At 31.6% G+C, this 18,507-nt stretch overlaps 1 protein-coding gene across 2 annotated transcripts in view; it reads right to left on the bottom strand.

Moving 5' to 3' along the window:
- Positions 1-17,028, bottom strand: part of Vmat (Vesicular monoamine transporter) — a 76,069-nt gene extending 59,041 nt beyond the window's left edge. Inside the window, exons 1-2 of one of the 2 annotated variants that reach the window (XM_017609806.1) lie at positions 16,458-17,028; positions 10,221-10,453 (exon numbers count right to left, since the gene is read on the bottom strand). The gene's annotated coding sequence lies outside the window, so the exon portion shown is untranslated. Of the gene's footprint in view, positions 1-6,839; positions 6,897-10,220; positions 10,454-16,457 lie in introns of those variants that run through there. The other variant, XM_017609808.1, reaches the window with a different exon arrangement.
- Between the last annotated feature and the right edge of the window lie 1,479 nt (positions 17,029-18,507).

Below are 18,507 nucleotides of genomic sequence, written 5' to 3'. Positions count from 1 at the left end.
TTATTTCAAAGGGAGCATTCAAAAACACAGTGGTTTCAGATAAATAATTAAATAGAAATGCTGCTTGATGTTCTTGTTTGACAGTGTGAAAGGCTTTTCAAAACTTTCTATAAAGCTCAATGTATCTTTTTAATGCTGAATGGGAGGTTATAGTAAGCTTTTTTCGAAAATTAGTTTTTATGAAGAGGGTTAGATTGTAAAGTTATGGTATTAGTTAATATTCAAAAGTGTCAATTGAAAAGAGTTTAAGAAAGCTTTAATTCTTTATTTACGTTTTAGAAGTGGGTTGCCAATTGTTTAGAAATTAGAAAGGAATTATCAAGTACAAGGAAATATTCTTATATGGGTGTCAAACGAGGCGTTTCAAAAAAGGTTAGTTTCGAAAATATGTTTAAAGAGGGCTGCCACTTATTTAGAAATTCAAGATCAATTTAGTTAACAAGTTCAGTGAAATATTTTAATTTGATTACATCGGCAAACAATTTTCAGAACCCAAAACCATACCATCTATTTCTTACGAATTTTTTTGCGCTATTCTAACTTCAAAATGTGGAAACGGCCGTTTTTTGGCCAACACGAGGGTAAATGATTTCGAATATCAGCACAAATCTTACCTTAAAGTGCACTTCTTCACTTTAAAATCTTCTTTATCTTTTAATCGCATTCTCGAAAAGGAGGAGGTTATCAATTCGACGGAATTTATATTTTTTTAACCGTTAACCGATTTGTGGTGGTCCCATACTAATTTGACTTAGATCCGATCAATGGATCATGAACAAATTAACGGTACTCTAGAATTTTTAAGAAGCGCAAATTGACCAGCATAATTCTATAGCATTCGGTATAACAGATTGAGGGGCAGCTATAACATTTGATAGCATAACGAGAAAAATCTAGTATATGTATGCATACATGCAGTTGTCCACAAAATATTAGGAGTGTGATATTTTGACCAGTTTTGGCTATTTTTCATTTGTTTATTTGATGTTTATTATTATTTTTTTTTTATAAAAGTCTAGCTGGTTATACAACAAATACCATATAAATTCAAATTTCCAACTCTGTACAAGAATTATAAAAATTTCGTAAATTTTCACGCAAATTTCAAATTTTATAATCAGAATCTTTAAGAAAAAATTTTGGTATGCGGTTTTGTAACCCATTTAATTCTAGTATAATGAATTGCAAGTTTCAAGCTGCTAAAAAATTACGTTGATTTTTGGCATGTTTTTTTTTTGCGGGCAGTGTTCTCCATATAAAAGAAAATTGTCGAACATGGAAAAAACGTGAAACACCTTCAACCAAAATAATTCTCAATAATCAACGAGATTTTTTAGCAACTTGAAACTATGCTAGAAAATGCAAAGATTCTGATTAAAAAGTTTGAAATTCGGGTGAAAATTTTGAAATTTTTTTATTTTTTTATTTATTCTTGTACAAAGTTTGAAATCTGAATTTATGTATATGGTGTTTGTTATATTTATAACCAGCTAGAGTTTTATAAAAAAAAATAATAAACTTTAAATAAACAAATGACAAATAGCCAAAATGGTCAAAATATCGCACACCTATTATTTTGTGGACAACTGTACATATTGGACATTTGTCTAAATATTTTTATTATTTTACCTTTGCTGCGAGAGTTATATTGCGAAGTTTTATAATTATTTATTCACTATTTAACTTCCACTCCTCGTACTATCAATACGGATGCTGATATTTGCAGCGATTAATTTGTCAAGTTTGCACAATAGACTGGATAAATTAGACTCAATTTAAAATCTGCACGAAAAGCTCATTGAAAATAATATTTTCTTAAGAATTTCATATAGTAAATATTACGTGACAGTTTTGTAAACACGAATATAACAACTATTCATAACTTTAACCCGTTTAACTATTCGTCAGATTTCAAACGCGCAAACGTTCTGTTATAAATCACAGGTAATCTTCAACTAAAAGCTGCCCTAAAAACATTCTTTGTACTTAAATAAAACAGAACTAAATATATGTATGTATGTAATAAAAATTGAATGCTAAAACCAATAAGTTCGTTGCTGTACACGGCTGTGAAGCAGCAGGAATAAATAACTTGCACGAAAGCGGTTAAAGTTGGGTTGTGCAGGGTAAAATTAGAAAACCTTGGTCAGCGGTTATTAAAAGATGAGAATCGTACGTTTCCTTCTCTATGAATAATAGCTTTGAGCCTTAAGGCCTCAACCTTATGAGATCTAAGAAGTTATTGCTGCTAACTTAGCCTAGTAGGTGCTTCTGAACTTATTTAGATAGGTACGGTCGACAATTCGTATAGAACTTCTCTTTCTCTAAAGTATGAAAATGGAGAACATTCTACTTGAGCCATTGTAAATTCTCAAAAGTTAGAGATATTGCGAAACAAATCATTCAGGGTATACAATAAGCGCTCCACAATGTGATGCTGCTCATTTATGCATTGCTAAAAAGTGCAATAGTTTTGCGCATCTTATAAATAATTATAAATTTCATCAATAGTAGTCGTACATACATACTCGTATTTCCATTTCGAATGCGAAATAATCACTTTTTAATGGATTGGATTGGATAGTCGAAACGTTTGTGCGAAATAAATTAACGCAAGTGCAATTAATGCACTGGCTGTGCATAAAGTCTTGTTGCAGAAACGATAAATTAAAAACAAGTAAAGAAATCACTGAATTTGATTGTGAGAAAATACGCTAATTAAACGAATAGTTTAATAATTGAATTATGAGTGTAACTAAAATAAAACAAAGCACTTGAGAATTAAAGCTGAAACTGAATTTATGTTGGTGCGGGTGAAATGTTTTGGTATAGCAATGAAATAATTCATATTTATGCCACTTAATTATAAAAAACGATTGTGAAAATTATGTTCTTGACGCCCTTATTAAATATTTACTTTTATCTGTTTATTCAATTGATTATAATTTTTTAAACAGGTGGCAGCCCGCTGCAGAACATTTACTTTTTTGTTCATTATGCAATTAAATAGATTTAAATTTAGAAAAATAGGGTAACCCTCTTCAAACATTTCTGTATATATAAAGCTTTCTTAAACCCCTTTTGTTCGATACCCATATTAAATTATTTCATTCAACTTTATTAATTTAATTTTATTTGACTTTACAAAAATATTTTTTATAAAAGGCTTCCTTCAACTTCTTCTTACGAACTTTCTCATTTAACTTATTATTTGAAATTAATTTGACTTTTCAAACAGGTGGCAAATCTATGTAAATGTATTTTAAAAATAAAGCATTATTATTTATTTAGTTTGATACTCATAACATTTCCTTAAACATAAATTTGGCTTTTTAAACAGTTGACAACTTTCTTCAAGAACCTGCCTTCTTAAATCTTTTTCGATTAACATCTTATTAAACCATTTAATTAAGTTAATTGATTATAATTTTTTAAATAGCCGGCAGCCCTCTTCAAAAATATTTACGAAATAAAGCTCTCACAAATCTCGTTGGCTGTACATTTATTATTTAACTTATTAATTGAATTGAATTAAACTTTGTAAACATGTGGCAACTCTTTCAAAAATTTTGAGAACGCTGTCTTTAACGTTGTACCTTTGATTCCTATATTGTATTATTTCATTTAACTTATTAATAAAATTGAATTTACAGGGGAACGCGGGAATTCCGCTATCATCTTGCCGTATGGCGCTGAAAAATAACTTAATCGAACAGGCTAATCGAAGTCGTTGCAGAGTACACGACTAAGATATAAGGAACCTCTGTTATGCTAGGATAATCGAAAGAGATTCCATCGAACTATGAGGTGGCTACTTTAGGTCTTACTGCTGCAATAACGGTCACCTCTCGAGAATTAGGTCAAGTGGTCGTTTTTTATTTCATGACTGCAGTCCACAATAATAAGACTACATAGCCTATTATCAATTACTGTTAATTGCCGCATATATCCAGTGTACTATCCACAGTGAAAATACTGCTGCGCTTTCTTCTTTCTAGAGCAGCTTGCCATTGCTTGAATACTCCTAGCACTTTGGTTATTGATTTTGAAAACTAGGCTGGTACCATCTAGATAAATGAGGGGTAAGGCGGTGTAAAAAGACTGAAATCAGCCTTAGATGTGTTTATCTCTAAACCACTGTTTTTTGACCAGGTAACTACTGAATCGAGAGAGGTCTCGATTGCGCCGCGAGCGACTTTGGTATCGTAAAATTTCCCCCCTAGCCACGTTAAAAAACGGCCAAAACCCGATTCAAAGTGTGATACATCCTTAACTTTCATAGTAAATTATATCCATTAAAAAACCTATTGACCAGAAATAACCACAAGTGTAATATAAGTTCAAAAGTTTTCCATTCGGTCCAATGTGTCTGCCCATCTTAATGACTAACTTAGATCTCAGCCATAATAATAAATCAAAAACGCGAACTGTTTATGAGACACAGTTCTATGATTAAAACGATCCTCATTAAAAACCATCTGTCATCCGAAGTCGACATCAAATACCACACAATGAAGCGTTTTCAAAGCATTTGATCTTCGCGCTGCAGTTCGTTTGTATGTTTCTACCCATTAGGAAATCGAACAAAAGTTTAGAACTAACGCTGAGATAGCTCATAAGAGGAATTTGCTTCGACGTTTCCTGATATTCGGCAATTTAGGAGTAAAGTGGCCTCGCTAAGCCAGAGCGAGCTTCCAATCGATTGCCTTTGCACTTCACGAAAATCATTTGGGTTTAGTTGAAAAACATTAACGATTATTATATATGGAAAACTAGTCTGGGATAGAGGTAAAAAACACCAAGTCTTAATTCCAATTTTGTTAGTCTACCTTCTCTTAAAAGTATTCGACTAATGCGAGTCCTGTGGGTGGGCCAGGGTAAAACTTTGCTTTGTCGATCAGCTAAATAACTTATGTACGTATTTTATTTCAGAGACTAATTTTGGGGTTGCATTTACTGTTAATGTCAATTGCTAAATTATAAACATATTTGATTAAAATATACCCAAACTTAATTGTAAACCAATCTACTATGTAATAGTAATAAATCTTACTATATGTTTTTTTATACAATTCTAATACGAAAGTTTTATTTTTGTCCGAACCCTGGTGCTGGTTCTCGAAAAAATGAAAAGCTTCAAAAAATCGTGGAATAAAGCTCAAAAACACTGTTGAAATATTACACAGTATGACATTTTGAGGTTTTTTACTTTCTGGTTAAGTCACAATATCATCCACCCGGCTTTAAGTCCTTGCTAAAAGCTCAGTTATGCATACTTAGCATTGCATAGCATTTACCAACACAGCTTTTGAAGAGGTTAAGTTAAGTTAAGTGAAATAAATTAATGCAAGCCAAGTTAAGTATGCATAACTGACAAATACACTTTTTACGTGCTAACATAGCCAATTGTTTGATCTTGGGACTTTTTTTATTAACCGACTTCAAAAAAATAAGAAGGTTATTAATTCGTCGACATATTTTTTTATGTATATTGCCGCATAACTTTGGACTATGTCAACCGATTCGATAATTATTTTTTTATAGAAAAGGTAGTGTCTCCGAGGTGGCCCCATACTAATTTAGTTTAGATCCGATCATTGGACCATGAAGAAATTAACGGTACTCCTAAATTTTTATATGAGAATTGAAGTCGGTTGTGTTTTTTGCTTAAACATTACCTGTTTATTACTTTTTTTTTAAATTTATGTTTCAACCTATCTTCATACTAATTTTTCTCTATTTGGAAAATCGCAACATCATTCGCCCCGATTTTAACTCTCTACTAAAGGCTTAGTTATGCATACTTAGCTTTGCATTGCATTTACCAACATAGCTTTTGAAGCTGTTCAGTGAAGTTGAGTAAAGTAAAGTTAAGTTAAGTCAAGTCAAGTTAAGTTAAGTCAAGTCAAGTTAAGTAAGCGATCATGCATTTTGTATTTTCCTTTTACTTTTTTCTGAACTCGTGAATAAAGGCTAAGTTATGCATACTTAGCATTGCACTGCATATATCAACTTGGCTTTTGAAACTTAGTCTTCGTTGCACTTCACGATTTATTTTCCCAGCAACAATTACAAATTCTTTGCTCTTATTTCCTCCACTTCCACTCTCAGTAAATCGAATGTCACCTTTACATAGAGATCAAAATTCAGCAGACACATCCAGGTGAAGTTATGTTCGACTATGTGTTTGGCTCATTGATCAGAATCATTATGAGAATCTTCTCAAGTCAAGTCAGTTTAAGTACGAGTATTCATAGCTGATCCTTAACAGTGTTAGAAGCGGAACCCTCTTCCACACAAGGCTACTGTCGTATCGTACCAGTGAGAATTTGATGAAAACACGCATTGCCAGACTGTCTCCCTGCCGGGTAAGTTTTTGCCCATACTTACATACATATCTGCGTTTATGTATCACTTTCTATGCATAGTAACACCAGTTTCATTTGCTGCCATTTGTAAGCACGACAACTTGTCACACAGCGAACCAATTGATATTAATTTACATTTTTTCTACATATGCATAATTGAATTATTTACAAGCAAACATATTTTTCAAAAGTTGATATCTTTGTTCATTGGCCTTTATGGGTTCACAAATTCATCAGCAGTTTCGAATCAAAGCAGCGCATTTCCAATCTTAGATTTAACAACAATTAACTTAATTACCTCAACATACATTGAAGAGATAATGCGAAGCATTTTCCTCTTCTTTAATATCCAAAAGTTTAGTCCTAGTGTTCAAAGTCAAAATATGCTAATTTCAAAGATGCACCGCTTGGTGCCATTATTTTTCACATTTCATTTATGTATCTGTTTTACCTCCACCAATTTACTCGTACCTTTCGATCTCGCTTACTGATTGCTGATCATTTATGAAATTGTTTGTTTTATTGTTGTTTACTTTGTCGCTATGAAATGGACCAACAAGCCAATATAAAAATATAAAATATTTAAGTCAGTCGTCTGGCAATCTGCGATGCGATCGTTTTGTTCCTTGGCATTGGAGGCGCGCACCCAGCCTTGTGATGACAATCAATTATGACGTGGAAGCGACAACCACCATACCAGTAGCTGCTCATTTAGTGTTGCTTCCGATTGGACAGTTCAATGTTTTGTAATAATTAGTTTAAATTGGCTGCAATAGGTGCAACGAAAAATATGTGTTTTACATAAATAGAAAGCGGTAGTTTAACTAAATAAAAAGGTAGAAAACGCGTATGGCGGAAGACTATGTTGTATGCAGATAACAAGCTATGGAAAAGTGTTGGATAAGTTCAACGTTTTTAAGCTAGCCGCACTTGAAATTTCAGCCGCTATAGTTAAGCTTGCTTACATAATCAAGAAACTATTGACGCTTTACATTACATTATATTTCGAGCAGGGAGCGACTAAAAAAAATCTATTGTAAAACAGATCTCTATCTCTGTGGCCTTAAATGCGATCTGCGGTTTTCTGTTCTCCAGAGTTAACAACTTCAAGGTTCGTTAAGTGCTTCATTACTCTACATGTGCTCTTTACAAGCATGCAACAATTCTTAATTCATTTTTTAGTAAAATGAGGGCGTGCTTCGGTGCTACTTGTTGATATTTGTAGCTAAAATAACTTAATCTGTCTCTAATCTTCCTCGTTACCCAATAATTTTGCGATTCCTTCTACATCCAGGTATAATAATTCCGCCTAACAAGCTACATGTAAGACGATAAAGGGCCTGGTATCTCTGAATCCCTGTGCAGTCCCCTTCCTGGGAATAACATCGGTTGGTTCTGTTAAGGAAAGATACCTTGAACTTATGTGTAAAGTTGAAATGTCCACAAAGCTAATGTGCAGTCCCTCTTCTTGTTACATTTATAAACCTGAATGAAAACGACGAGCTACGGACCACAGCTGTCAAATTATTTTTCCACGTATTTTTTTGTAGATAATTATTTTGGCGACGACAGAGCTACGCGACGTTTGTGGCTGTGGCCAGATTAGATCTATTTCTATTTTTCCAGCGACAGATAAGGTTCTTCCTCTTCTTTTATGTCAAACTCATACAAATTCATGATGTCGCTGCCGCGTTCAAAAAAATCATGTCGCCATCGACAAAACGTTGAGATAATGAAGATAACAAATTGGAAGCTGTGGTCCGTAGCTCGTCGTTTTAAATGTATTCAGCACTTGAGAGTGTATGGTTTTAATAGCCCAGTTATGCATACTTGCACTGCTATACCATTTTTATGTAAAAATCAAAACCCAACAGAATTCTACATGTTAAGTGACTTGCGTTGGGTAACCGCTTACAAGCAAAGCCCATTTAACAGATTCTTATGTGACAACTCTCATGCAAAACTAAGTATGCTTAACTGGGCTCTGCATTCCCTTGACTCTTTAAAATATTAACAAAGTACATAGCGTCAACTAGGTACTTTATACTCCAGAGAGCTCATAGCATCATAAGAGACTGGTATCTCCCTATGTGTCTATGGGTCTATCTGTAGTGGGGGCCAGCTCTTTTAGCCATTTCAATCTTACCTAATCGACCTTATACTTCATTGTTTTATAAGGCTAAATTAAAACCAAAACTAAATTAATTAAAGCCAAAAAACTGAGATTCGGAATAAAAGATTAGCCAAAAAATAAATGAGCGACAACTTCAACAAAAATAAAAAAATGCCGAAAATCAACGGTAGGCCCTAGCTACTTCAATCTTGCAATTTATTATTCTAATATTGAATGGGCTACAAAATTACGTACAAAATTTTTTCTAAGTAATGTAATTAAAATGGTCCGAAATTTTTACGAGTTTGTTAAATTTTCTTTTTTTTTAATATTGCTCAAAGTTTGAAACTTTTATTTTTACGAGCATTTGTAAAAGATTAAACTATATTTTTATAAAAAAATAACAATTAATAATAAGAAAATTAAAATCAAAACTTCTCAACACGTGGGTAGCCTCATGATAAAAACATTACAAGGTAAATTCATTCTCTCAATCGGCCATGATTTTTTTCTGACGTTTCCAAGCATTTTAAAATCATATAAAATTTAAGATAAAAAAATTAAATTGTTCAAAATTGTTGTTTTTGAGATTGAAAATGAGAATGTGTGTGTGAGTTTGAGATTTGAATTTTTAAACTGTATTTCTGGCAAACGTCAGATTGTCTCTCAATGGTTTTACCTTGTTATGTTTTTATCATGGGTAGCCCTATATGTAACTTCTTCACACAAAAAAAAAAAATATTAAAAATGTTTCGCCCGTAGAACGGCCTTACCAATTTTTTATAGAATTTCATCCACTGAATACGATTCTGAAGTTAGAACTTAAAAAATGAGCTGATACCAACTTTTTAATTCCGATTCAGCATCTTAGAGTATATATAAAACAATTGACAATTTTCGTCAAGCTAAAAGTAAAAAAAAAATTGGGGCGCTATAATTGACGGAAATATCGCAAAAAAAAAAGCATTTTTCCTAGATCGAAGGGGGTCAATAAATTCTGATAAGATTCTTCTCTCTGAATCCGATTCTGAGCTCAAAAATAAAAAGTGACCGCCTCTTCTCTCCCTAACCTGAAAGAGCTACAATAATATAACAACCGTGTTTGTTTTTAAGGTTAGAAGGAATAAAAAACGGGCATAGTTTTATACCCTAACTTCAGATTTGAATTCTCCGATCCAAAGTCTCTAAGAATAGACCACAGACTTCATCGAAACAAATTTTGTTCTTTTTTAATTTTTCAAAACATGGCTAAAAATATTTAGCAATTTTGTTTTTTATTTTCATCTTCAGTTCTTTCACAAATTTGGCAAAAATTCTGTTGCATATGTTATGCATGTCTGTAAAATGTAAAAGCTGCTTTTTTCAATTCACCGAACCTGAACTTGCCATTGCTACTAGCAACCTGTTGCATTCTGCTGATTTATTAAATGATTCCCAAAAGCAACAAAAATCACTTCTAAGCGCTCGCTCATCACCTGCCACCACAATTTACCACAAAAATTTCACTTTCATTCTCCGTTTTGGGTATTTCCCCGGAGACACTTTGTTGCTACCAGAGAAGTAAGCAACTTCATATGCATACATACTTATTTACATAGATAAGAATATACATACATACATATTTATGTGGGTACATTTGTGTTTAGTCTGAAAATGTATGCAGTATCAACCGTAGTAGCCTGCCATTCTCTACCTATACTTTATATTAAGCCGCTTTTCTTACTTATAAATATGCTTACCTATTTTGGAATTTTGTTGGGCGGCAAGGATGTTGGGCAAGAATAATCGCAGCGTCTCGTTTACTTTTGCTGACCGTATTTTTGAGGAAATTGTGGTTGCTGTGGTTGAACGGTTATTTGTGTTGTCTGACTGCTGTGCTTTGGCTGCAATTATTGTTATTGGTTGCTATTGTTTTTGCTGGTGTTGGCTTTGGCGTTAGGCAGAGTGGGTGGTTGTGCTTAGCGTTGAATTCCTGTGGGATGATTTAGTGAAGAGCAGAAATGAAAGGAGATGTTAGTGGTGGAGGGTTGTGGATGTATTGCAATTAGGTAATATTTTATGGTTGTGAAAGCTACTTACAATAATAACGGTAAATTGTTTTTATTCAAATCTTCACAGATTGATTAGCTGCTATTTGATCATACAAATGTATGTACCCGAGCTGGGCACTTAATGATTACGATTACACTTCAATTACGATTGCTTAATTGTATTCCTTAAATTATATACGAATACGATTACTTTAATTGTAATCATAAATGTTACCATTACGATTATAGTAATTGTAATATTAAAGATTTAAGGACTAAGATCACTGTATTCATAATGACGAAATACATAATTACGAATACTATAATTGTAATCCTACAAATTTTAAAATTACAATTACAGTAATTGTAATCATGAAAATTACGATTACGAACACTTTAATTGTAATCCTTAAAATATTGTGATTACAATTAATGTAATCGTAATTAAGAAAAATTTAGAAATTAGCCGAACTTTCATTGAAAAGTATGTAGCATTGAGTTAAAGTCGAATTAATAATGTAAATTAAAATCAAACTTTAATGAATGTACTGCGACCACGAGTCTGTGTAGAGTATTAAGACAATCCCAAACAAATACGTGAATTCATAACTTAGAACCATTTTGGTGTATCAAAATCAATATTTGCTCTAAGAAAAGCTAAGTTTTAGAGTACTGTAATCATAATCATGAAATGCATGATTGCTAATACTTTAATTGTAATCCTACAAATTTAACGATTACGACTACTGTAATCGTAATCCGAATTTTCATGAATACAATTACTGAAATTGAAATCTTAATATTACGATTACTGTAGTCAAAATGTAATCGTAATCCTAAAGTGCACATGCTCCATAAAAAGAAGAACCAGTTCTCCTTTGCAAAGCTAATTATAATCGTCTCAATGCAGCGTCATTCAAGAGCTAAAAAATTACATTTTCATGAAAAAAACTTTGGAAAAAATTATATTGAAAATTTGTATTCCCGAAAATGTTACGAGAAGATAAAAAAATGTTGGTTCATTTACTTGAATAGTGTCATAACTCAAAAAAGCGAAACCCGAGAAAAATGCCTTTAAAGTTTGAAATTTTCATATTAATAAAAAATAATACATATTTTGTTCTAGTTGGATACTGGTAATCGGTACAGATATGAAATATTTACACAACATGGAAGAATAGGGACCGATAATTTCTACATGCCTGGCTCAATATTTGCATTTTTTGGATTAGGACACTATTGAAGTAAATGAACGATATACACAGTAGTAAAAATGTTTGAAAATTTCTGCGAAACAGTTGAAAACAATTAAATATTTTGACACAATTTTGTAATGTAAGTTTTACAAAAAGGTGAATACATAACTCAGCCATTTATAACAAGAATTTTATTTACAAGGTAGTAATGGGTGATGCTTTTGCTGTATTGTAAGCTTTTTTAGTAAATTATTTTAATGTTTTGGATAACGATAATAATAGCTCGTACACGAAATTCCGTCAAGGAATGGCAAAATTATTTAAGTGAAAAAATGCCTTTAAAAATTGCTGAAAATCAAAATATATGTGCGTTTGGAATATTTCCGTGCTCTTTTTAAAACCTTTAACCGTTACGCAGATCTTTAAAGCGCCAATTTTTCTATTGTCTTAAGTCATTTATTAAAAAAAATCTTCTCACAGCACCTAGATCACGAATAAAGACAGATTTCGGTAAAATGTTTCCACAATTACCTTTTCCATGGTACTTAGCAAAAATTTATCAAGATATGGCTGCGATATTTACATTTCCACGAAAACAGCTTAAAAAGTGGCCAAAAATTGCCTAGAAAAGGACAATATTTTGATTACCCCGAGAGGCTTTTAAACATTTTGATGCAGATCTCTTGGTAGATCGGTTGAAAAATTAAAGCTCTGGACTATTTTGAACGGTAAGTTCCCAGTTTTGCCCCACTGTATAGCGACCATTTGTAGTTTATGCTTTCGGTTGCTGGCTTAGGCCCCGTTTTCTTAATCTTAGTTTAAACCAGCCAGCTTCAGCGATTAAACTAAATTTAAGCCACAGCCATGCACTGAAAAACTGGCCCTTAGACATTTAAAGACGATTAACAAATGAATGTAGAAGTCATAATTTTGATGACAGCAACTCTTTTTGAATATTCTCATCAAATATATTTAGTTAAAAAAGTCATTGCAATTTGGATAATAAAGTGAATGACGCATTAAAATAAAGCCTCTCTAGCAGCTATTCCTTATTGGCACAGATACTTTTATAATGGAATTCTTTTTCATTTTCAATATCGATTTTTAACAAATTTTTATTTATTTCGTAGTCGTAAAGCATAAATATTGTTTAAATAACCGCCGGCTATTTAATTTTAATACTCGCGCAGGTTAAAGGCAGGCCGTCGAAATGTTATAAACAAGTATTCATATTTATATTTCTACGTACGCTTATGCATATGTATGTATGTATGTTTGTGTGTATGTATGTAAATTTAAGTACTCATTTATGTATGAAAATAAATATATGAATAGCTACTCATTGTACATTAAGCTGGGTAAATTTTTGTTTTAATAAATCGCATGATATTTCCTGATTCTACAGATAATTGTACGAAAGATTCTAGTAGAAACCATAGGTCGGAAACGAGTATCGAGTCTGTGCATTTTTTAATGAAAAATTACCTTTCCACGATATTAATTTTTTCACCTTTTCTTGAAACTTTTGCGTAAAAACTCTCTGTATTTAAGTTTATTATATTTACTTTATTTATTTATACCATTTTTAAAAAGTAAATACATCTGTTTTGTGAATTTCAAACTTAAAAGAGTAACAAATAGTAAAATATATCGGCTTTTATATTTTAACAACAAAAACTCGATATGAGGACTTCTAGGACTTATCGTTGATGTTTGCCTTTTTTTTGCTGACGGTGTCTTCCATACAAGACGATTTTTAAACAAAAAAATGCCAAACATCGACGGTATGTCTTAGCTACTTGCACTTTATTTAAGTTTCTAAGAAATCTATATAAAAAGCTTTAAATTTTTACGAAAGTTTGCTAATGTTTTTTTAATACTCCACAGAGTGCAAAACTTGGATTTTTACTATTTTTGTTAAAGAGTAAACATATCCTTGCACAAAATTAAATGATAAAAAATAAATTTGGTAAAACTTGTAAAAATGTGATGCGTTTATAATTTTAACACGGATTTTAGATGGTGAATAAATTAAAAATATTATAAATTAAAATATGGGCATATTGTATCTATTAGTTGCAACAAAAGGTGAACACTTCGTTAAAAAATTTAATTTTGAGGAAAAGTAAATTTTTCTTAAAAAAATGTGCTAGCTCGAAACTCATTTCCGACTTATAATTTCTTTTACATTTTCTCTTAGAGTTATCTAAGCAAACAGCAAATACTATAGGATTATCGAAAAACTTTTGTCCGAAAAATTTGACCACCCTACTCTATATACATACATATTGATATAAGCTCATTCCGCGATTGTAAATTGAATTATGTTTGATTATGCTCATATTTGCCAATAGATTTTGTTTTATTTTTTCAAAGCGTCATACGGGCTTTTATGTAGTTATATTTTGTGTGGAAAAAATGGTGGATACTTTTGCTTTAAAAAATTTAATTAAGAAATCCTAAATTTAAAATTAGCTTCAAACGAACTGGGTAACTCTTTGAAATTGAATGTCAACATTTTAAAACAAGTTTTATGGTTATATTAAATCAGTACTGATTAACTCCAATTTGGTGCAGCCTATAATACTGGGTAGAGGCATTACATTGCAGGTAAAAGGAAATGTCTTTTTTCACAGAGAACCTCTGCCTCAATGGAGACTAAATATTTATAGCACACTTAATCCTTTCTACAATGTAATAGTAAAACAATCTGCCCGCATTTGTCAATAAAAGGGATTTCTGGCAAAACAATAACCCAAAAAGTTGCTAGTCTTGTCAAATACACGCATCCCTCTTCAAATTTTTGACCACTGTCAAATGCACTGTCTACTGAAGTGTTATGAAGTGCGAGTGAGTAGATTAAGTTATGAGTGTTTATATACATATCTTCATAAATATGTATATATGTGCATTAGGGTAGTCCAAAAATGCACAGAAAGATCTACTGCTTCGAGAATTATATAAAATTGAATAAAAAAGTTACCAATATTTTTTTTTTATTTTTAAATCGGTTAATATGTATTTAACGGCGCCGTGGGCGCATTCAAATTTTCAATGTATTTCACATGGGAGTAAACAAATTTTTCATAGAATTGCTATAGTTAATAGTCAAAATAATAGTTAATAATTAATAGTTTATAGTTAATAGCTAATAGTTAAAAATAAATTCTTTTAGATCGAATAAGAATATTTCCTTTAAAAAGTCTTCAAAAAATAAATATATGATGCATATTTAACTTTGATGTTGTGCTAACTATTTTTGCATAACCCATATTCTTATCGCCTTACCTTATATACCTTTAAAAATTTGTTATTTTATGTGTTCGTAACCGCATCACGCAATAACTGCTCAACGGATTTTTAATATTTTTTTTTTTTTTAACCAGCATCATCATAATATAATTTTGTTGAGGGTTTCAGCAGTGAAATATTCCTATTCAATACAAAAAAAAATGTTTTTAATATTTTTATTGAGCTTTGTACCACGATTGTTTAATAGGAAAAATTGAAAAAGCAACAAAGTTTAAGCCATAGAAGTTATAGCAGTTTCAGCGGGCAGATTGAAAGAAGTCTGATGAGGAAATGTGGTGATCTCCGAAATAGCTACTATAACTTCTACCGCTCAGACTTTGTTGCTTCAATTTTTCCTAATAAACAATCGTGGTACAAAGCTCAATAAAAATATTTATTTATAAGAAATCAATATTTTTGTAAAAATAGTTTTTTTCTAAAAAACAAAAAAAAAAATCTTTTTGATTAAATTGCAAAAATTATTTTTGTAATAAATTATAAAAAAATACTTACGCCTGATAGATTTTCGAATATAAAAAATTTATTTCTATTAGATTAGATTTTTTGTTGCTCGTCGTCTCCCTCATACACATTTATGTAAGTTTTCGCGTATTTAAAAAAAATCTAACAAGTCTTATTTGGGGCAGCATTCCAGTAAACAAGGAAAACGACCTAAATTTTCAATAGTAACCTAGCTTAATGATTATTTTTAATTAATCCGTTAAAAAATACTAAAATATATTTTAAAAATTGTAGTTTTTGCCTGTGGAGACCTTTTTCTTATAGAGAATTATTCTCCACCAGTCACAAGGACCTATCGGCTAAATACAATTTTTAATTATTCCTATGAAGATTATATCAGCCTCATTTTAATGAGAAGTAAAGAGTATGGCTAATATTTTACAGCACAAGAAAATCTGGTTGGAAAATTAGGGCGCTTTGGCTGAAATTCGTCTTTGAGTAAAAAAAGGGATTTTTCAATGTACTGTATTTTAACATATATAATTTTTTTTTAACCAAGCTTAAAATTATTTTGCGAATAATATAAAAAAAAAATATATATATATTTATATTTTGAAAGAAAAATGTAAAAAATACTTTTTTGTAGAAAATATTTTTTTTCGTGTTGTAATAAATATTTTTATTTGTGATGAAAAGATTTTCTTTTTTAATTTTATTATTTTTTATATAAAAAATGTTAAAAATATTTCATGCACAAAATAATGAAAACCGAATTCTTCTTACACCTGAAAGCTTGTTAAAAAAAAAATAATATATTTTTTTTTTTTTTTGTAGAAAATCATCTAGCTTTTTTGTGTTACACCTAGCAAGTTTTGAAAAAATTATAAAAAGTTTAATTTTTTTAGAAAATCTTTCTGTTTAGTTTTTGTTATTTTTATTTTTATAAAAAATTTTAAAAATATTGTATGCAAAAAGTATTGAACAAAATTCTACTTACACCTGATAGCTTGTGGAATTTCACATATTTATCTCTATTAGATATTTTTTATTGCTCGTCGTCTACTTCGTAGCCATTTGAGTTTTCGCGAGTTTAAAAAACCAAATCAACATTTAACAGAAACTAACTACGAATTTGCGTTCACTACCAGTACATATTTTAAGTAACAAAAATTCACTTCAATTGTTTTTTTTTTATTGGATTATAAAAATTATAAGTTTTTCTATAAAACAGTCAATCACCATCACTTATATTTATTATTTTTTTGCTGTTTCTTTCTTTGTTATTTTCACCTCTGCAAATGTTTAACATAAAAGTAATAGCTAAGCAAATAAATTATATATAGTTTTTGTTCTTTTTTTGTTTGTTTGTCCAGTATATCCACACGGCAGCTGTGGCAGCTGGAAACACACTTCCATCAGCAACGAGATCTCGTCTCGCACTGACTGAACAAGTGGCAAGTGTCCTGGCAGGATGCTGTCGCTGCGGCTGCCATTGCCATCGCTATCCGAGCACACAAGCAGGCATGCAGGCCGTAGGACTGCCGAGTAACTCAAAAGCTGAAAGTTAGGCTGTTTTTGCATTGCCTTTTTGAAGTTTTTTTTTACTTTTTTTTTGTCTTACTTTTTAACTTTCCAACTTCTGCAGCCTGTTGCTGGCAGCGCGCTGCAACAGTTGAGTGGAGTTTTCTTTTCGCGATGGTTGCGATAAGCGATTCGAGCATATGTCTACATATGTATGTTTATTGTATGTATGTATTTGGTGAGTAAGTTTGAGGAATGCACGAGTGATTTTCGTTTTGCTTTCATTGCAGGCAGTTGTACATAAGGGTATATAAGTGAATATATAGTACTGATTTATATCCAAGTCATTATGGTTGCATACATACAAATATAGCCAAGTCAGCCTTTATGGTTTCAGTACACTCAGAAACACTTGTTGGTTCTAATGAAATGCACTGTCTAGCTGGTTTCACGCCTAATTGACTACGCACGCAATTCTCATACGGAATGGCTTGGCGATGGTAAGACGGAGCGTATGAGTAATGCGGAATGCGCCCACTTGCAAATATGTATACATACTTGTACATACACATAAGCATTTTACCAATAAATCATTTATAGACCTTGATGTGCATTCCTATATCCTCACACTCTTTTCCTACTACTCATTTACTAAGAGAGTGTGTGCATGTATATATACGAATACAACTTGTTAGATTCGAAGCATGACTTACATGCATACATACATATGCACGCAGTATGTAGTGCAAGTTAAACTCACTCAACACGTGGAAGCTATTTTTTACATATAGAATCCGAACCATGGAGCTAAAAATTTCATTGCGTCCCATTAAATGCCGCTGAGGCAATGAATAAGAATGCTGTAAAAGCTAGGGGTTGATATAATTTTTTCTTATCATAATCCTAACGGAAGTCTGTTGGACTTTGTGGCTTAAAAAATATATTGAATTAAGATTATCTTCGAATTTAAATTTGTTTTCGATACTGTATAAGAGATCGATATTTTCCATCCATATCAAGTGACGCCGATTTGAGTCAAAATATGTATTCTCGTGAGAATAATAAATAGACCAGATTTGATGATGCGCTTGGTTTAAAATCAATTTTTTCCGGCAGCCGTGTTTATAGGTGTGCACTAGCGTCCAGTAGGATCCCGGCTCGATTCCGATACGATCAAAAACAATGTTTTCTAACAGCGGTCGCCGCACAGCAGGAATGGTTGTTCATAGTTGTAGGATTTTCTGCGCATGGGAAAACATCAAGGCTCAAACAATTTGAAGAAACTCGAGCAAATACTTAGCAAAATGCGTGTGAAGCGCGAATAGTATTTTAAGGAATTCTTAAATATTTCTATATATACATAATAGGGTGGGCCGAAAATCCGCTTTTTTTTGAATTTTGATTGGTAATAGCAAAAATATGGTTCCTATGCTTTAAGAAAAATCTGTGTGAAATTTGGAACTTTTTGGTCAATATCCTAGGCTCGCCCAAGTCCATCAAAGTTCAATATGCTCAAAAAATAAAAG

This window comes from Rhagoletis zephyria, unplaced genomic scaffold (genome assembly GCF_001687245.7).
Source record: "Rhagoletis zephyria isolate East Lansing unplaced genomic scaffold, Rhagoletis_zephyria_1.1 Rzeph_scaffold_00257, whole genome shotgun sequence".
NCBI classification, from domain to species: domain Eukaryota; kingdom Metazoa; phylum Arthropoda; class Insecta; order Diptera; family Tephritidae; genus Rhagoletis; species Rhagoletis zephyria.
The sequence above is the reverse complement of the archived record's forward strand: the minus strand, read 5'-3'. Positions and strand labels throughout refer to the sequence as shown.